Source organism: Crinia signifera, chromosome 4, assembly GCF_055691185.1.
Source record: "Crinia signifera chromosome 4, ASM5569118v1, whole genome shotgun sequence".
Taxonomy (NCBI): domain Eukaryota; kingdom Metazoa; phylum Chordata; class Amphibia; order Anura; family Myobatrachidae; genus Crinia; species Crinia signifera.
The window spans coordinates 125,164,002-125,185,819 of NC_139220.1; the positions used below are offsets into that span (position 1 = coordinate 125,164,002).

Genomic DNA, 21,818 nt, shown 5'->3' on the forward strand with positions numbered 1-21,818 from the left:
CAATTGACCCGATTTTCCATAGGGAACAATGTTAAATGGCCCACAGAGGCCAAATAGGCACCCTGAAGTGTGAAATGGCCCCCCCAATAGTTAACGCCACTCCGAAGCGTGGAGAGCACCGCGAGGGGCGGCGGTACGCGCCCTACGACCTTTTCATACCCCCACTATCCACATCAGCGTGGAGTTGAGAATAGAAAGTGTGGCGAGCGCGAGCCCGAAGCGTGGCTAGCGCAGCGAGCCCCGCGGACACCTTCACAGGTATACACGTCCCCTCGCGGGCTTCACAGCTGTCTGCGTGCGCTCGCCACGCTTTGGGCTCAGTGGCTCGCTGCACTCGCCACACTTTCTATTCTCAACTCCACGCCGACGTGGATAGTGGGGGTATGAAAAGGACGTAGGATGAGTACCGCCGCGCTCGCCACGCTTCGGGTTGATCATGGGGTGGCGTTAACAATTGGGGGGGCCATTTCACACTTCAGGGTGCCTATTTGGCCTCTGTGGGCCATTTAACATTGTTCCCTACGGAAAATCGGGTCAATTGGGACATTTAACATTGTTCCCTATGGGAAATCGCGGTCATCGCATCGCATGCGATTTTTTGGTCCCTAACGATGCCCACGATCAAAATCGTGGGTGCCCTTCTAGGTAAAGAGTACACTCATTTGTTACAATATATCTCCTTTTTAAAAACACAATTAATGGATTTTTTTTAAAATGCATATTACTAGTAAATATGCAAACGGATGAGCATTATCTTGCAATTGAGCAATTTTTATGCCACATACTAAAAAGGGGAATGAAAGAAATATTTTTATATATGCAAAATGAGAAAGAAATGTAACTGCATAAACACTTGAACAAATGTGTGAGTAGATTCTGCATGTTTTATTATATGAGACACAACCAGTGTGCAAGTTACAACCTTAGCGGAGAGGAACTGGGTAATTCCATACTTGAAAAGGATCTAGGAATCCAAATAAACAGCAAACTGGGATGTAGTGCCCATTGTAATGTAGCTACAAAATTCTGGCATGTATTAAGAGGGGAATGGGAAATAGGGACTCAAGGGTAATTATGCCACTGTATAAAGCATTGGTGAGACCTCACCTCGAGTACGGAGTGCAGTTCTGGGCCCCACACTATAAAAAGGACATCATAGAATTAGAAAAAGTCCAAAGGCGAGCAACAAAGCTTATTAGGGGGAATGGAGAATTTAAGCTAAGCGGAGAGATTAAGCAATTTGGGACTATTTACATTAGAAAAGAGACGTTTAAGGGGGGACATGCTCAACATGTACAAGTATATCAAGGGCCAATATAAGGAACTGTCACACACCCTCTTTTCTACTAGAAAGGAATCTAGGACACGAGGGCATGAGTATAGATTAGAAGAAAAAAGATTTCATTCAGCTAGTAGAAAGAATTTCTTTACGGTCAGAACAGTCAAACTCTGGAACTCTCTTACAAGAGAGGTGGTAACGGCTGGCTCATTAAATGCGTTCAAGGCAAAGTTGGACAAACATTTACTGGAGAAAAACATCCATGGGTACAAATAAGAAATATAATTTGTCTGTAAAATACCAGAACCTACCAAATCAGCAATGGATATCTTTACCAGGTTGAACTAGATGGACGCAAGTCTTTTTTCAGCCTTACCTACTATGTAACATTAATAACCGTACATTTGCTTTACGTTTTGTAACTGGACATAAACTAGACTTTAGTTTGTAATTTAAAAAAAAAGTTAAGTAATTTCACGGATCAACTCAATTTACAGTAGACGTATTTGAGATATTTGTGCTTTCACTTAACTACCTCAAAAGCCCTTCTATCAGTTATAGCTGACCTATCACTACTTTATTGCATTGATGCAAACCATATCCACAATAATCAGTCATGATTTGGGACCAATTACAGACTATGACATCACCACCACTGAAATAACTGCATTTCACAACTCCTCATATAGTGTACACATATTGGTATGAAGTAAACACCACCTGCAATTAAATCACTGTACTTCTTTTAGTCAGCATTAATGTGCAATATATACACAGAGGGAAATAGCCAAATTAGAGTTCAGCGGTTAAATGTTTGGAGTTATTCAAACCTATTGATGTACATGTCTGTTAAATTAGAGTTCAGCGGTTAAATGTTTGGAGTTATTCAAACCTATTGATGTACATGTCTGTTAAAGCTGCAGGTAGACATTTTACATGCAAGGGCTTTAATGTACATTAGAACATTGGTTGAAAGATTGTACATAGTTTACGGTAATCATTCAATGTCTAGAACCTCCTAAAGTACAGAATGTTTGATAAGTCAACGATGTAAGTTACTTGCTATAGACCTCAGCTAATTAGGGCAGCACAGATGGTGTAATGGTTAGCATTACTGCCTCACAGCGTTGAGGTCATGGGTTCGATCCCCACCATGGCATTACTGTGGAGTTTGTATATTCTCCCCGTACTTGCGTGGGTTTACTTTGGGTACTCCGGTTTCCTCCCACAATCCAAAAATATACAGATAGGTTAATTGGCTTCCAACAAAAATTAACCCTAGAATGTCTGTGTGCGTGTACATGTGGTAGGGAATATAGATTGTAAGCTCCACTGGGGTAGGAACTGATGTGACTGTTCAAATATTCTCTGTAAAGCGCTGCGGAATATGTATGCGCTATATAAGAAACTGTTAAATAACAATTAGTCACTTCAGCTGTTTTAGATAAGCTTATACAAAAAAAAATTATATATATATATATATATATATATATATATATATATATATATATATATATATATATATATATATATATATATACACACACACACACACATACACACACACACACACACACACACACACACATATATACATATACACACACACACACACATATACATACACACTTAAAGATCATAGATTTTTAGCAGTTTCAATAAAACACACTACAGAAACTTTACCAATGGAAAAACCACATATTTACACATCTAAAATTAATCAAATGTTCCCCAAGGAGCTCTATCTTATGCTCTTAATAAAACTAATGCAGTGACAATCTGAAACACAAAACCCTATTCTTGTAACTCATGAGCACCAGGAACTGTCAAACACAGAAGGGAGAAAATGATCAAAGAAAACAGATGAAAGCTCAACACAGCAATCACCTAAGAAATGAGTAGCTAAGAGATCAGAATATCTATCTATCCTGAAACTTGACCCAATATAGGACTGTGGTCAGTCATGGCATATGGGATTTACCATCAATGAATATAGAAGCCATAATCGTTTCACAGCTACAAGAAAAAAAAACACATTCAGAGTAAAGGAAGTGTCAATGAGCTACACCTGGGGAAGGAGGTCCCTTCCAAGCACATCACATCATTTTCACCTGCAGCACTATTACCATAATCAGTTTAATGGTGCAATATTACTTTTCAATCATTTCAGCAGATATTATTGATATATGCTAATAAATACATAATTTAGCACATTCAAGAATTTCAAAACGAGAAGAACAACCTAGGCAAAAACAAATGGTTATAAATGCAAAGCTAAAAATAGAGATAGCACCGATCCATATAATGGTCTCTTCATTTCAATGAATGTGTGTGATGAAAAATAAATGAAGAGTGTGCGGTCAGACTAAACAGTATTGTGTGGTAAAAGCTGCAGCTGGTAAATTCCAGATTATTGCAGTGTCCCCGGCATGGAGCAGTGTCACCATCTGAGATCGTAAGCAGCCAGGAGACTAATCCCAGCTATTTAATCCGACCAGCACACGCATAAAGGTTCACTAGTCCGTTTCATTTACCATCCCTACATGATGGCCCTTACCGGGAGCAGTGCAAGGCCAGTCTGTGCCTGGTCTGCCTCTGCCATGTACTAGTACAATGAGAAGAGCTACATTATATGCTGCATTATCTGTGTACCCCCCTGCTCTCCTCACCAGCCAGCCCAGAGCTGCTGCTCCCATGTATGCAGCCGGGAGAGCACAGCGTCTGTACCAAGGCTGCACCGGGATCACATCACCCATTCACTGACCTGCTGCCCCAGGACAGGGCACACAGCTCTGCCCCCCGAGGCACAGCTCCAGCCGGACTCAAGGTCAAAGCAGCCAGGCACCTCACCAGCAGCCCCGGCACAGAGGCACCTGGTGCCCACCCCGGGCATCTCTGCCACCCACACAAAAGGAAGAGGCAAATGGCCAAAGAAACCTGTGGAACCCGATGCCGCGGCGATGCACCACCTGCAGCTACTGCCACCACGGCCATCTCCTTGTGTGCTGGCATTACCGCCGGCCTGCTCTGTTGGAGGCATCTGCCCAAGAGACGTCCCTAGCACACAGCGGCGGGCAGCATGTGGGCGAGTAGGGGGGGGCGGGCGACTGGTAGCAGCGCAGAGGGCACTGCCCGCACCTGTCACTACGGCTGAGAGAGCGAGGACCCGGCTGAGCAGCGGCGGCCGCTCCCGGCACTTCCATTCCCGTTATGTCCCAGCCTGGGCCGCTTACCTGGCAGGGGGAGGCTGTGCAGGTGGCGTCCGGTCCCGGGAGTGCAGCAGTGGGGGGAGAGAGAGAGGAGGTGCCCGCTCACAGCATGGTGTCCCCGGCTCCCCCGACGGCCGGCCGCTCTCTCCCTCACACGCAGACTGAAGGCGGCTGGAGCTGCTGGGGAGGTGATGGGGGAGGGAGAGGGAGGGCGAGGAGGAGGGGGAGGAGGGCTGCTGCTCGGGATGAGGAGGGGGGGACCGGCGAGGAGGAGAGACACAGACCTGACTGAAATGACAAGCAGCCCGCCGGCCGCCAGCCCCGCACCTCCACGGGCACCGCTACAGCACAGCCCGACACTCAGCGGCGCCGCACCCGCATCCCCACACCGGCTCAGGGCGGCAGGGGAACTCCGAAATACCGGCGTCGGGTGTCCCAATAATGGAGCAGCCCGCTAGAAGGAGGAGGAGCGCGGAGAGACGCTGTGTGAGAGGCGCTGGAGGAGCCGCCCGAGACACCCTCCCTCCCCGGCTCACACCCCCTCAGTGCCCGCCTCACCCGACAGCGTCACGTGCTCACCAGAGTGCCAGTGACGTCTCGCTCTCAGCGCCTCCGCTCGGACATTGGTCCGCGCCCTGGAGTAGGCGCTGCCGGAGTGTGCGCTGCCCCGCCTCCCTGTCGGACACGCCCCCTCGGCCTGCTGCCGTTGGCTAATTGGTCCTGACGCACTTATTTCCATGACGTCGTGCTGTACATTGTGTCTGCCTGTGGCAGCGTTTTATATATATATATATATATATATATATATAATATACTGCTGCTTGCTGCGGGTACGGTGTGTGATTGTGTGTCTGTGTTGTGCTTTAATGTGTGTGCTGGTGACTGGCATATACCATGGTGTAGTGTTCTGCACACGGGATTCCCTGCACCGCTGCTGCTACACACATACATGCCCCCATTCATATCTCTCTCAGTCAGTCAGTAACTTGTGGCAAAAGGCCGGCATCCCTCTTCATTTTGTGAGGACATACAGCAAGTGGCGCTGATCGGCGTGTGCACTGCGATGCAAAGTGGCGCACACTCATTGTCTATTAATTTACACTTTAGTTGAATATTGTGGCAGGTAAATGATGTGGGAAAGAATCAGTGCCATAGCTGTATTGCTAGCACTGAGCTACCACTGCTGCAGATGTACTTAACAGGATAAACGAGCTATTACATTTTAATAATTACGGTGATGTTGAAGTTGTGCAATAACGCAACTGTCTCACAGCAGTAACATCTCTGCCACGTCCTAATGGGTATTGAATAGATGTGAGCTAGCAGCAATAAACATACAGGGACACAAAGTGGTTATGTTCTGTGGTGATCCTGCGGGTGCTTTATGCTAATGTAAATCCCCATACACACTAAGAAATATTATAAATGATATTGCTCATTTTGCATACCTCCTAACTGTCACGATTTCTGCGGGAACGTCCCGATATTCGGGGACGTTCCCGCGTCCCGCCCGGGGCCGCCATTGTCCCGCGGTGGGGGGGGACAGTTGGGAGCCCCCCAGCTTGCCGAGAATAGACGCTGTGCGCATGCGCACAGCATCTATTCAGCGCCGACGAGCGGCGAAAACGGGGGCGTGGCCAGAGTTCGCGTCACCCCGTGAGGCCACATCCCCTTTTCTCGATGCCACGCCCCCTTTCCGGGAGCACGCGGCTTCGCCGCGCGAACGTCCCGACCTCCCGACTTCAAAAGTTGGGAGGTATGTATTTTGGCCCTTCTGAGCAATATCGTTTATAATATCGCTTGGTGTGTACGCTTAATATCATTACCAATGCACATTCCCACACATTGTTAGCGACAATACATGCTAGGAGCTGGGGAGGGTGATGTTGTGTTAATGAAATAATTCAGGATGTATGCGCTATATCCTTCGCCCTGGAGTTTCGATGATATTGTTATTGATGTCACTCCAACTGAATCTTCTAGTGTGTATGGGGCTAAAGTGTCTGTTGGGCTAATGAACGTGCTGGTGCTACTGTTATCAATACCAAATGCAGAAGCCCTGTGCCAAATGCACAGGATTATCACTCAGATTAAGGTGGCCATACATCTCCAGACAATGGATGAGAGCAAATGACAGTTGACCATTTGCTTTGAATTGCTGGTAAACTGCCAAAAACTGTCATTCAGATATTACCAGGTTTTTGTTCCAACCAGCCCAATCTGACAATCGATCTGTAGATGTATGGCCACCTTTACTCAAGATGTCCAGCAAAGTACTGTACAATGGGTCTGATTCAGATCCCGATGCAGGGCTGAAAATGTGCATCCCTGATTATTTTTGGAGGGCCGCACATCGACATCAGAATCCCGAATGTTCAAATGCCCGTCAGTCAGGATCCCGACTGACAGGGGCTATTTTCGCTTGTGGGGACCTACGATCCCCCTATAGAGGAAGAAAAGAGCCTGTGGCCAGCGCAGCAATCCACAAAGCCAGCAGCATGGTGAGCTCAGCGATACCGCAAGGGGTTTATTTGCACTCACCCGCTGTCGGAGTACCAGTGGTCAAGATTCCAATGTCAGTATACTGACCGTCAGAATTCTGACCATCATACCACACCCCAATCAACCAGGGCATCGTCAGATCACACATATTCATGAACTTTTCTAGTCCTACTTACATCTCTGGGATGCTGACTTCAGACAACCAGTACCTATTTAAGGGAAGTCAGTACAGTGTTCAGTGGATACTTTGTTTCATGGTTCAACTCTACTTGTACGGAAGCCTTGCTGGTTATTTCTAGTCTATACCTCGACAGTCTGATTAGCTCCACATGTACTAATGTTTTGTTGTTCCATCTCTGTCTGATACTCGCCAGTATTTGGCTAATCAACTTGCACTTAAACTTTATTGGTTCCAGCCTAAAGAGACCATTGTCTGGGGAAAATATCCTCACCAGCCGTGACAGAATGACCCCGTATGTAGAGTCATATGTATTTTTGTGCCAGCACTGGCCCAATTCATGTGTTTGATTACATTGTCCTCAAAATTAGCTTTTTGGTTGTGCAGAAGTGTAGATGTACATACTTTACATACAGCAAGGCTGGCATTTAGAGACTTATGCTGTGTACACACGGGGGCAATAGGGGCTGAAATCGCTGGAAATATGGTCACTGGCGACCATATTGCCAGTGATTGGGAGTGTGCCCCGGCGATAAATCGCCGGGTGCGCGCTCCCGTTTTCAGCCCCTTTCTAATCGCTGGTCGCAGGAGCTTGATAATTACCTCTGCGGCACCGCCAGCAGAGGTTCCTTTTCATCAGCGACCATCTCTGGTCGCTGATGCAAAGGAGACACTGGGCAATATATTGCTCAGCAATATTGTATTGCTAGCAATATATTGCTGAGCAATATATCTCCCCCGTGTGTACGGGGCTTTAAGGTGAGTACACACGGGTGCAATTTCATGTAAAATCGCTGGGAATATGGTCGCTGAGCGATAAATCGCTAGCTGCGCGGTCCCGTGTGCACTGCCTAATGGTCGCTGGTCACAGGAGCATGCTCCTGCGACCAGCGGCTTTCCCCTGCGATCGCTGTGCCGGGAGGTCAGCGCCGGGGAGATCAGCGTTGATCTCCCCAGCCCCGTGCCGTTGCTCCCTCCCTCCTCCCATCAAAGTGACAGCAGCAGCGTCTGCTGCTGCTGCGCTCCCCCTCTGCCCCGTAGCAGTGTCTCCTTTTCATCGCTGATGAAAAGGAGACACTGAGCAATATGATTGCTGGGGATATATTGCTAGCAATATATCCCCTGCAATCATATTACCCCGTGTGTACACAGCATAAGCATACTGACTATTTGACTCATTTAGTAGCTGCCAAAAATGTAGGACACAGCACATTAAAGTTTGACTAAAACCCATTGCAAAGGAGGAGCACACCCACTTTCCAAACAAAAAGTGCTCACTGGCAAATGCCCTGCCTGCTGGCAAACCTTGAGATATCAGGAATGTATTTAACTCTACCTATTTATTCATGTTAATCCTTTTATGACATTGATATTTGTTGGTGCAATGGCATCCTATTAAAAGTAAACACCAGTGTCCGCCATTTCTGAGCACTTGTAAAAATCCAAAGATATTATTGAGAAAAAGAAACTCTGCTGCTTTGTCTGGTGGAAGTGGATCACTCAGGACCTGATTCTGGGGGTGCGAACATACTGTACTTGCTTTCTTTGGAAAACTAGCTTAAGCGAGGTTTTAGGATGTAGCAGAATGTGGACTCAGGGCAGCCGAGAGGAATTCCGGGCCCCTGTAAAATTTTAGGGGCGTGGCCAAAGTGGGGTGTGTGGTCACCTCCCACACTTAGGCCATGCCCCCAAAATGTTTAGAATAGGGTGAAAGAAAACTCTAAAAACTGTAATCTCAGCAGCAGCACACACCTACAGCATGTGCTGTGCTGACAACAGGCTCAGTATGACCTCTCACGCTGTCAGTGAGATGCTCATGCTGAGCCTGCTGTCAGCACAGCACATGCTGTAGAAGTTTGTGCTGCTGTTGCTACCTGGGAGCAAGCCTGGGCCCGGGTAATTAGTACCCCCCCCCCTCTCGGCTGCCCTGAATGCGGTGACTCGCCACACATTAATGAGGAGACATGTCATGTTCCGTGTAGCTTCACCTATGGGTATATATTTTGCCTCTCAGGGCTGTATACTGCAGTGGCAAAGGAAAACTATAGTACAAAGAAGCATTCCACCAAGCAGCCACCGTGTGTGTATACAGAAACAAAATTATACACATATTCATTTTTCACTAGCTCTAAGGACTTTTGTTGCTGCTTTTTTGTGTGGACTTGCTGTATGGACTCTGAGCAGAACACCTGCACTCATTCACCAGGAGCGGTTAATTTTCTTGCCCAGGTCTAAAACTTGTTAAAGGACCAATAGAGAGTTCTTTCCCTTTTAAAATATCCAATTCTTAAATTCTACTTTTTGGAACACACTCTTTGTGGAACATCCATGACATAATAATCACATCATAACCCAATTGAGAAGGGTACCCATTAGATACCAATTTTTCTGATGGAAAAGAAGATGACACGATTGATTTAGACTATAAGTTCCTTTATTACAGGGAGAAGCCCATCATTGAATGGACCACCAGCTAAACTTTGAACATTAAGGAGATTTAAAGAAGCCATTTCGATAATAATAGAATCCATAAAAGATTTGTATAAACATTTTACACCCCTGATGAAGTCTCGTAGTGAGACGAAATCCGTTGGATATCTGCTTTCATCCATAAACCAAAGAAAAGTACTCCTATGACAAGAAATTGACATAAAAAGTTTGTTTTAAAATCTATATTTTAATAAATGTTTTATGTATAAATTTATGTTTATGATTTTTTTGGAGTAAGGAAAGATTGGAATAACGTACAACTTTCTCTGGGGTGCCTAATGACACTACTGTGGGTGTATTTGGATTGTGGAGGCTCCACTAGTAGGGAGCCAAGTGTTATAGGCGACCAATCAATTTTAAGCGCAATTCTAGAAATGTTGGTGGTTGATTTTATATATATATATATATATATATATATATATATATATATATATATATAATGTATATACTTAATTATGTTGTTATTGTGCTGGTCGTGTGTTAGGCAGGCTGTCAGCCAGTGTAGTTGGGTACACAGGCAGGCTGTCATTCAGTGTAGTTGGGTACACAGGCAGGCTGTCAGTCAGCTTTTCATTGTTCTTTTTTTTTCATTGTGGTGTGTGGTCACTGTGGTGTGCTGCACTGCAATTCAATACACCATACATAATATATACTACTGTCAGAAGCAGAACAAGTTCCATGTGTGATAGTTCTGCCTCCACGCAGTGTTATCCAAGGCCCGTCCATAAAAAAAAAAAAAATTGTTTTGCTGTTCTTTTTTTTGACGTACAGTATACTGCACCCCAATAGTATACACCACAAGTTCTGTGTGTGATTGTTCTGCATCCACGCAGCATTATACAAGCTGTGCATTAAAAACAAATTAAATTAATTAAAGTAAAAAAAATCCTAATCAATTTTTCTCGTCTTTTATTATTCATTCTTTCTGTGTACTGCACTCATAGTATATACTGTGAGAAGGTGGGTGTGTGATTGTTCGGCCTTCACGCAGCGTTATACAAGCTCTGTCCTCAAAAACAAGAAAAAAAATATTTTGCTCTTATTTAAATTTAATTTAAAAATGGAGAACAAACAGCTTGGACCAAATACTCCCATACCAGCTGCTGCCATCATTCATGGTGACGAATATGGTACTACTAATACTAACGCCGTCGCTGGTTTGTGTTCAAGTGTGCAATGTGTATGTCAATTTTTTACAAGTAAAGGGTGCGTGGGTGGGCCCAGGGACAATTCCATCTTGCACCTCTTTTTTTGCCATTATGTGCTTTTTGAGGCCTACTTTTTCAAACTGCCATCCTGTCTGCGGCTGCAGTGCCACTCCCAGATGAGCCACATGTTTGTGCCACACACTTGTGTGGCTTAGCATAGTTATCCAGCTACCTCTGTGTAACCTTTTGCCCTAAAAACAATGTTGTGAGGTGTAAAGTGTTCAAAATTGTCTGGAAAGGGCTGGAAATTAATGTTATTGAGGTAAATATTACTCTAGGGGCAAAAAATGCCAAAATGATGTGATTTGGGCGTTTTTGACCATTTTTAAAAAAAATCCAAATCCAAAGCTTTTCACCACCGCTCGACAAAGCCGAATCCAAATCCAAATCTTTGGCCCTGGCGCTCATCTCTACTCAGCATATCAGCATAGCTTGTCTGTTAGTGCAGAGCCTGCCACTTCTCAGCAGCTACATTAGCCTTAAGCGACCAATGACTGCCTCAGTCCATCCAGTTCCTCCCATTGGATTTTAAATATTAGTTGTTTCCTTGACTTACTAAGCAAATGCAAATGATATAAGTACAATACAGTAGCCCAAAATGCATCTGCTTTGCATGGCTGTATATTTTGCAGATTGATAATTGACCCCTATTATCCATGCCTATTGTTAAGTCAGCCATTCCTACAGTATATCCTGGATCTGTGCTTACTTTAAACAATTTCTATAGCTGAACAACAAATACATAAAAAAAATGGAATAGATTACTGAATACATTCATTACAAGTGTCTAGCATTGTAAGCCGATAAAAACTTGGTAAAATAATGCAAAATAAAATCTTTACCCAGTGAGTGATGTTTTTATTGAAATCTGATAACATGGTCTGTGTTACATTAAAGCACTACATAATCCCCAAAAAAGGAAAAGTCACCAGAGACCATGATACAGTATGTCTAAAACTTATTTTCCATTAAAGGAAGAAGTTAATTATTCAGATAGAAATCAAAGATTCATTGTGTCATCCAGCACACACAGATGGCTGCACTGACACATAAGAAGTGGGTGTGTGTGTGTGCTTATCTCTTGAGGGAATGTCCAATGATTTTTTCCACAACAGTGCCTAGGAATACAAGCTCTACAATTAAAGTTTATTTTTTTAATACATGTATATGCAGCAATAATATAAATATATAACTATATATACTACACAAGTGACATGATTATATGAAAAAAAGGTACTTGTGAGTTATCCGGGCTGCCGATTTTTTCATCGCGCCCGAAATCGGGGGCATCGCGTCGGTCGTGGCCGTTATAAGGAGCCGCGACGCGATGCCCACGATTTCCCATAGACAGTAATGTTAAAAGACGCGATGGACCCGATTTCCGACACGATTTCCCATAGACAGTAATGTTAAAAGACGCGATGGACCCGATTTCCCATAGACAGCAATGTTAAAATAAAATTACAATGTGAAATTGGCCAATATGTTTTTAAAATAAATGTTTCATGGCCCCCCACCACCGTTAACGCCACCCCGCTATTGACGCCAACCCGAAGCGTGGCGAGCGCAGCGAGCCCGCGAGGGGCGGCGGTACGCGTCCTCCGACCTTTTCATGCCCTACTATCCACTAGGGCGTGGAGTGAGAATAGAATAGTGTGGCGAGCGCAGCGAGCCACCGAGCCCGAAGCGTGGCGAGCGCAGCGAGCCCCGCGAGGGGACGCGGACACCTTCACAGGTCTCCGCGTGCCCTTGCGGGCTTCACAGGTGTCCGCGTCCCCTCGCGGGGCTCGCTGCCCTCGCCACGCTTCGGGCTCGGTGGCTCGCTGCGCTCGCCACACTATTCTATTCTCACTCCACGCCCTAGTGGATAGTAGGGCATGAAAAGGTCGGAGGACGCGTACCGCCGCCCCTCGCGGGCTCGCTGCGCTCGCCACGCTTCGGGTTGGCGTCAATAGCGGGGTGACGTTAACGGTGGTGGGGGGCCATGAAACATTTATTTTAAAAACATATTGGCCAATTTCACATTGTAATTTTATTTTAACATTGCTGTCTATGGGAAATCGGGTCCATCGCGTCTTTTAACATTACTGTCTATGGGAAATCGTGGGCATCGCGTCGCGGCCCCTTATAACGGCCACGACCGACGCGATGCCCCCGATATCGTGTCTTTTAACATTACTGTCTATGGGAAATCGGGGGCATCGCGTCGCGGCCCCTTATAACGGCCACGACCGACGCGATGCCCCCGATTTGGAGCTAAATCGTGGGCATCGCGTCGGTCGGGTGTCCTTAAGTTAACCAAACTTAAGGACCAAATCGGCAGCCCGGATAACTCACATGTACCGAAAAAAATGATTCAACCAGTTTGATTTTGAAGTGTAAATGATTGCCGCTTTAAAAACCCTGGAGATTTCTTACCAAATATCTCACTTTCTGAATCTCTCTTCCTATTAAATTTCACCCATTAAATCTAACCATACATTTGTAATGCAGTAATGTCATTAAGCCTTTTATGTCATTCATGGCTGTTAGCGATGCAAGCACGCCATACATAGGCGTGCGCAGCACATTTTATTAGGGGGTGCATCTATTGGGCGTGTCTAAAGCTGGCCATACATCAGAAAGATCGATCTTAAGATCGATTGCGCTCACGATTGTGTACAATTTCCCTTGAAATCCCCAGCAGTCCTTGGTGGTTTTTGGACACACAATCTACTCACAATCCATCATACAATCAGTCATACAATCCATCTGCTGCATGATTGTGCACACAAGATGTGCACACAATCTGCATACAATCGATCATACAATCAGTCATACAATCCATCTTATGATTGATTGTATGATTGTGTACACAAGATGTGCACACAATCTGCATACAATCCATCTAAAGGTGGCCATACATCAGAAAGATATTGTACCCAATCATACAATCTCAACTGATTGTAAGATGGATTGTATGCAGATTGTGTGCACATCTTATGTACATAATCATACAATCAATCAGCAGATGGATTGTATGTTTGATTGTAAGATGGATTGTATGCAGATTGTGTGCACATCTTGTGTACACAATCATGCAGTAGATGGATTGTATGATTGATTGTATGATCGATTGTGTGTAGATTGTGTGTCCAAAAACCACCAAGGACTGCCGGGGATTTCAAGGGAAATTGTACACAATCATGAGCGCAATCGATCTTAAGATCGATCTTTCTGATGTATGGCCAGCTTTACAATCGATTGAGATTGTATGATTGGGTACAATATCTTTCTGATGTATGGCCACCTTAACACCGCCAATCAGGTGTGTCTTCCATCATCTATTGGCACTCGCTACATTATAAAAAATAATCTCCCTCCTATTTCAGTTTTAATCTTCTAATTACTCTGTGTAAGAGTACATGCAAATACAGTCATAAACATATATGGATGACGCAGGTATTTAGTGATATGACAATGGTCTAGTACAGTGGTTCCCAACCCTGGTCCTCAACTACCCCCAAAAGTGCACGTTTTCCAGGTCCCCCAACAGGTGCACTCATTATTCAGGCACATTTTAAAAGATCCACAGGTGGAGCTAATTATTTTGCCTGTGATTCTGTGTGGAGACCTGGAAAATGTGCACTGTTGGGGTACTTAAAGGACCAGAGTTGGGAACCACTGGTCTAGTACAATTAACAATGCAAACACACATATAATTGATTGATGGGCGCTTCTTTAAATGGAATACAGTTCTAAAAAGCAAAAGTCTTTGGTTAAGGGTATTGCTGGTATTGTTAGCGGTGTTCATAAGGGTGGGGCACAGCATTAGGGGGTGCCTGTGCACCCCCTAACACTCAATGTGCGCACACCTATGACCCCATACCAGTACCAGCAAGCAACCTTGGTTAATAGCTGCAGACAAAGCAGCTGCATTACATGTTTGAAAATAGCCACAGACTTCTGGCTGCATTCAGATTTGGCTATATCTATACAGCTGCATCGCCCTTGTCTGTGCTTGTGAGAGCTTGGCTTTATAACCGTCAGCACAGACTTGCCCCAATCCCATCGTTTATGAAAAACATTTGAAATTGCCAGACCATTGTGTATACTCGCTTATGAATAGCCCACAATTCTGTCTACTCACCTTCGTAGTCACAAATGGAGATCCAGCTTAGTTATGTGCTACAGTACTCTTAATAACCCTGCCAGAGGCATATATATATATATATATATATATATATATATATATATATAACATACCAATTAGTGAATTTGTGGAAATAATGAGCGATCTTATACACATCACGATTAGTGAAATATATTAATAAACATACCAATTAGTAATTCATGGATATAATGAGCGATCTTAGGATGGTCACTACAGATTACTTATCTGGATCAATCGCGATAATCGCATATCTGCAGCAGTTAATGAACGATAATCGGACATATACAGCAGTTTACAATAGTGCATCCATCCAGACAAACGTTCGATTTTAAACAGTCGGCAGTTCTTACTCAACCTATAAACAATTGTAAGGAGAGTTTCAAGAAAAAAGACAATAAAAAGATGATAATGGAGAAAGGCAAAGACAAGTGGAAGAGGGGTTAATGAAGGGTAGTAGAAAAATTGTCCAAATAGGAAATGATGATTTTAAAGAAAAGCCGCAAAATCCACTCCCTCATAGACCTTTTGGAGTGTATGCAAGGTATATATCCAGTAGCTTTCTTGGCCTCTATTGCCACCGCTGGGATTTTCCATGATTCTTTCTAGAATAGTGAATTTAAAATTCTCCTTTGTAACGAGTTGCGTTTATCCATGAAATGTCTTGGTAGACTGTGTACTCAAACTTTGTTTTTGAGGTTTCTCATATGTTCTTGATTCCATATTTTGGTCTGTCTTATTGTTTTTCCTATGTATTTGAGGTTGCAGCTACAGGTTATCATATAGATGATGATTCACCTTGAAAAAGCTGACATAACTCAGTGCAGTGGCGTAGCTATAGCAGTGCAGTGGCGGGGAGGCGCTGAGAAAGTGTAGGCGCCGGGGGTCTGCAGGGCTATGGTTACGTTGCTGCAGTGTCTGTGTCTGTGGCCGGGACTCACTGTTACTGGTCTGTGTGGTCCCGGCTCTCCTCGTTGCTTCTGCTGCAGTGAAAACTGACCCTCCCAAAATGGCTGCCCCCATACACAAGGCGGCGGCGGCCTCCTCTAGCATCCTTAAAAACGGTCTGCTATAAGGGGCAGCCATTTTGGGAGGGTATGTTTTCATTAGGAGAAGAGGAGCGCCGGACCGTGGCACAGATCCAGCCCAAGAATGCGGCGGCAAGTGGAATGCGGAGGGGTAAGGAGGGGATGTTTACTTTACTCAGGGTGTGGGGGAGCTTGGGGGCGCCGCTTCTGAAATCGGCGGGTGGGGGGGAGGGGGCGCAGTTTTATTAGTTACGCCACTGACTCAGTTTTATTGAGAGCACCCCTTTGGCATACTTAACCTGGCACAAGACTTTACTACATCCTCTACCACGGTAAACAGCTTAACTGGCAACCAGCGCTTTACCAAACTGCAGTGAAAGACTCTACCACCATCTGGGAAGCCCCTCAATGTCCTTGATATTCCTCCAGCAGCCACTTACCAATACTGCACAACCACGCCCTATTGAGGACCATTGGACTCAAGCCGGAAAAATCCCATAAACATCAAGTAGTGAGACTTCATAACGTTTATCAAAACGTTGCCATATATATTCTGCTGATTTCCCAAGAGGATTTAGTCAAGCCAGCAGTTTCCATTGACCAAACTTAAAGTTGCTCTGCTTAAAAATGTATTTGTTTCTATATATATATATATATATATATATATATATATATATATATATATATATATATATATATATATATATATATTCGTGTAGGGAGACGCACACAATTCAGTTCAAGCAATAGGAGTGCCAGGTCTATATAATATAGAGATTTATACCAAAGCCGTTGATAGGACCAGCACATCCAAATAATCACCAATCTAGGTAAGAATTCAACACATATTTAATGTGAATAATAGAAGTATATAAGGCCAATATACTTATCACGGGCAGCAGTGGATCTGACATGGATAATGAACAGCATGGATCACACATGTAATGGCGGTGTCCGTGAATCAAAACCAGTAACCCTGACGGGCCGTTTCGGCGCTGGGGCGCCTTTCTCAAAGGGTATCACCTGGCATGGATTCAGTTAGACCTTAAATAGGGAGTAAATTAGTGCATACTCACATCCTCACGTGCGCCGTGGACGCCATCCTCGCCGGCGCATCCTCCCACCGCTTCTCCACTTCCGTCTGGTTCCCTGTACTAGCCGGAACTTGATATCGGGCCTAGGAACCAAAAGACTGGTCAAAGGAGTGCGGGGAACCGGAAGACGGCCGCACAGCACCGGATGTTGTCATCACGGCGTCAGCGTTGGCATGGAGACGCGTTGTTTCCATCCCTGATACATAGAATAAACACATCATAGTCAAAAACAAATATTATCCAAATATAAATAAACAAAACGGATGGTTGCTGCATGTGCCGTGTGAACGGGTGAGGGATTAACTTACAACTATGTTAATCAATTTGAGACACTAAAGGTGCCTATCCCCTATCCCCACGTTACCATCTGCACAGGCAGGTTCCATCAATAAATCAACAAAATATATATATATAATTATTTTATCAATTGTTTTTAAAATTATGTTTTAATAAATTTGATATCTTTACAGGCAATCCCATGCAATTGTGTTAATTGTAAGTAAATAATTAGCGCAATTTCTGTTTTATATAATATAGATGACAGTCTGAATTACAAGTTACTGCTTCGGTAATATTATAGAACTTTCCATTGTCTACAGTATAGCTAAACTTAGTTTTGTTTAAAAGATGCATTTGTTGCACAGCTATATACCCGGTTTCTTGTTAAGAAAATGTGTAGCGTTTGAGTTTACAGGGTTAGCAGATTTCAATTTTCTCGGTGCTAAAATAGTTTTTAAATTTGATACTTGGTGAAATACCAGGTTGAGTTTTGGGGGAAGGTCTTGTCCCAAAATTGGGTCTCTCAATAGTATAGCCCAATGGTGTTGCAGTGCTTTTCTGATTTGTTTGTTCTCACAATTGAACTGGGCTATGAAAGGTCTGCATTTCCATTCCTTTTTGGGTTTATTAGTTTGTGACAGTAGGGTGTCTCTTTAATTGAATCTTTCTCCCTAGCTATGTCTATGAATTCTTTGTCATAACCTCTTTCAAGGAAGCGGTGGAATAGTAGTTGTGACTGTTGCCAATAGTCCTTGATATCGCTACAAGTTAATTTATTTCTTAGGAATTGTGCATAAGGTACACTATTCTTCCAGGTGGGCTGATGACAACTTGTGGCTGGGATGTAGCTAATGGCATAGACGGATTTTAAATGAGTTCTTGTAGTGATCTCTTTTCCTGGAATTCCTTCAAGCTCTAGGTCCAAGAATTCTATTTTTATAGGATCTAATTTCAATGTGAATTTTAAATTAAAGTTGTTATTTTGAATATGAGTCATGAATTTAGCTATACTTGTTTGGTCTCCCTGCCAGATCAAGAGTAGGTCATCTATATACCTTCTATACACAATGACATTCTCTTCATATGGTGTACCATAGATGAATTCTTCCTCCCACATTCACATATGCAGATTCCAATAAGCTGGGGCAAATGTTATCCCCATGGCGGTACCTTGTTGTTGGAGAAAAAAAATCACCATTGAACTCGGAAAAATTGTGGTCCAGTATAAATTTGATGCTATTAGCTAGAAAGGAAATTTTTTAAGGGTCACCTCTTAGGATGTTTTCAATTGATTCAAGGCCTTTCAACCAACAAAAGTCAGAAGACCATATTTTACCTTTCAATATTTGTAAAACTGCGGAGCTATCCTTTAGATGGGAGCTGTTTTGTAGAACATAAGGCTGCAACTTAAGGTTTAAAATGTCTGAAAGATTAGATGTTAAAGAGTTCACTCCAGCAATTATGGGGCATCCTGGTGGATGTGACTGGTCCTTATGTACCTTTGGAATGTGACAGAAAATGGGCAGCGTGGGAAATTTCACCAGCATGTAATCAAACTCCTCTTTACATATGACACTTTTTTGAAGACCTGAAGATAAGAGGGATTCCAGTTCAAACTGAAACTCTTCTGTGGGGTTATTCAGTAGTTTAATGTAAGTTGTTTCATCATCCAAAATTTTATTGGCTTCGGTTAGGTAACTTGATTTGTTTTGTAAAACTACTGCTCCCCCTTTATCAGCTCTTTTTATGATTGTATTTCCATCTTTCTTAAGGGTTTTTAGTGCTTTGTTTTCCTGTGGGTTTAGAGTCTTTGGAGCTCATTTTTTGGGTTTGATTTTTCTAAAATCTTTCCGGATTGCTTCATAAAAAAATTCTAGGTGGCTCCCCCTTGACTCCATGGAGTAGAACCGCCAGGGTAGGGATACTAATGGTTTATCTTCTTCCACGTTTTTTGTGTTGGCAGGATTTTTAAAAAAAATGTTTCTGTACAGTAAGATTTCTGATGTACTTATTCAAATCAATTAATAAATTAAAGGGATCCAGATGGCTATCGGGTGCAAACTTCAACCCTTTGTTTAAAATCAAGGCCTCAGCTGAAGAGAATTGATATATACAGCTGTAGGTATTGATGCGTGGTCTTTGCTGTGGTGCTACTACTTTTTTTCTAATGGATACTTCCTCCTGATGATTGTCCAGAGAGGACAGAAATGTTGAATATACCTGTATGTATAACTGGATGTTATACCATTATTAAAAAAACAGTGGTTTTTAAATGCATTTCAAGTTTGGTGAGTGATTCCCAGCTATATATATATATATATATATATATATATATATACTTTACCCAATGCCCGGCACTCCTGCGGATGTCACTCAGTATGACCCGGTGCCTTCCTAGGGGACTTGGTGGGTCCTTTGTAGGTGCACGAATGGAGGTAGGCGGCACTCTCGGAATTTTCAAAATGCAAATAAGTTTATTGTGGTGACTCCAACATGTTTCGGGCACAGCCCGTCCTCAGGGAACAACTCACACAGTGCACAGTGCTCAAATAAATACCAAAGCTCTACATAGGAAAACCCGCCCCCCGCCTCATTAATCCCCCACAACTCTCACCTGTGGGCTCCCCTGCAGACTGTCTCACCCGTACTCCTTTGCCGCGCTTCGCTGGCTCAGACACCTCAGTAAGAGCTCCGTTACCACACAGGCTTCCGGCTTCTCCCTCTGATGTCGTCACCCCGCGCTGCGCGTCATCTGGAACGCACAGGGAGTCCAAGCCTCTCTCTGGGTGCCGCTTCAGGGATGTGTTGCTAGGGCAACCAGGCGCTCCTGTAAACAAACCAAAAACAAACATCTATGAATAAAATTGTGCTGAACGTGACATAAGAGACCTTTGCAGGCCTATTTAAGAGATGCCTATTCTGGCATCATACAATAACTGCGTTTTAATGCAGTTGTGTTATAAAAGATGTGTAAAATTTACATACATATAAACATACATTTAAAAATGGCACAGCAGATCTATGGAAGGGTAGCTTTTATCTTTATATACTCTCACTATTGAACGCTATACCCCTCCAGAGCAACACTCAACATTAGTATCTTATACAAAATATTTTTAACTCATTAAATAAAGTGTTGTAACCCGTGTTGCTCGTTCAGGCCCCTGGGAGCCAGTGTATCCAACAGGTGGATCCATCTGGCTTCTGCTTGTAAAAGCTTTTTCTTCCTGTTGCCTCCTCTAGCCGTGGCTGGGACTTGATCTATAATCTTTGATCTTATGCTCGCTAGACTGTGTTTGTTTTCTACACAGTGGCGGGCTACGGGTTGGTCACTTCGCCCTGTATCGATAGCCTGGCGTATGGCCAATCGATGATTGGCCATGCGTTCTTTGAACTGGCATTCTGTCTTGCCCACGTAGTATAAACCACATGGACAAGACAGAATATAGACCACGAATTTTGATGAACAGGTTACAGAATGTTTAATTTTAAATTTTTTCCCTGTATGAGGATGATTAACCGTGTCTCCTGTGAGCATTGAACTGCATGTCACGCAGCCAATGCATTTGTAACATCCTTTTGGCCTAGATAAAAAATGTGATGGTGTACTTTTTTTCACCAATGACGAGACATCTGTCTTTACCAAAAGGTCTGCCAGATTCCGCCCCCTCTTATAGGCTGGCATGATTCTGGTGTTATGCAGGCTTTTTAAATCACGGTCTGTGGCTACTATAGGCCAGAGTGCTTTGACCTGTTTAGTAGTATCGCTACTTTCTACACTAAATTTTGTGACCCAAGGGATTTTATTTCCTAATGATCTTTCTTTAGTGGCCCCAACTAGCGCTTTTTCTCTTGGGGTGGCCAGTACTTTTTGCTTGATTTTAACCAATTCCTCAGTTTTATAGCCCCTTTGTTCAAATTTCTTTTGCATGCTGTCAAGTTCGTCTTTCACATTTTCCTCTCTGCTGGTAATACGCCTTACCCTAAGCATTTGAGAATAGGGTAGGCCCTGTCTGAGGGGGATTGGATGGCAGCTTTCCTGTCTCAGGATCGTATTACGATCTGTTTCCTTTACGTATAAGGATGTTTCAATTTTATTGTTGATCAACTGTATCTTGACATCAAGGAAGTTCACTGTATCCCTACTCCAGTTATAGGTGAGCTTGATAGGGCTATCACTAGAATTTTGTATCTTAAAGATATCTTCTAGCTCACTAGAGGTACCTTGCCAAAAAATCAGTAAATCATCAATGAACCGTAAATACAGTAAAACTTTCCCAGCATGTTGTCCTGCAAAAAAAAGTTTGTGATCAATTTCGTTCATGTACGCATTGGCGTAGGATGGGGCCACATTGGATCCCATCGCTACGCCAAGTCGTTGGCGGTAAATCACGCCATTAA

General features: G+C 43.6%; 1 protein-coding gene across 9 annotated transcripts in view; it reads right to left on the reverse strand.

The window, feature by feature from the left end:
- The window catches only part of ATP2B1 (ATPase plasma membrane Ca2+ transporting 1), a 140,072-nt gene extending 134,940 nt beyond the window's left edge, over positions 1–5,132 (reverse strand). For 4 of the 9 annotated variants that reach the window (XM_083182375.1, XM_083182372.1, XM_083182381.1 and 1 more), the window contains exon 1: positions 4,513–5,032. The gene's annotated coding sequence lies outside the window, so the exon portion shown is untranslated. Of the gene's footprint in view, positions 1–4,512; positions 5,034–5,067 lie in introns of those variants that run through there. The other 5 variants (XM_083182374.1, XM_083182379.1, XM_083182378.1 and 2 more) reach the window with 3 other exon arrangements.
- Between the last annotated feature and the right edge of the window lie 16,686 nt (positions 5,133–21,818).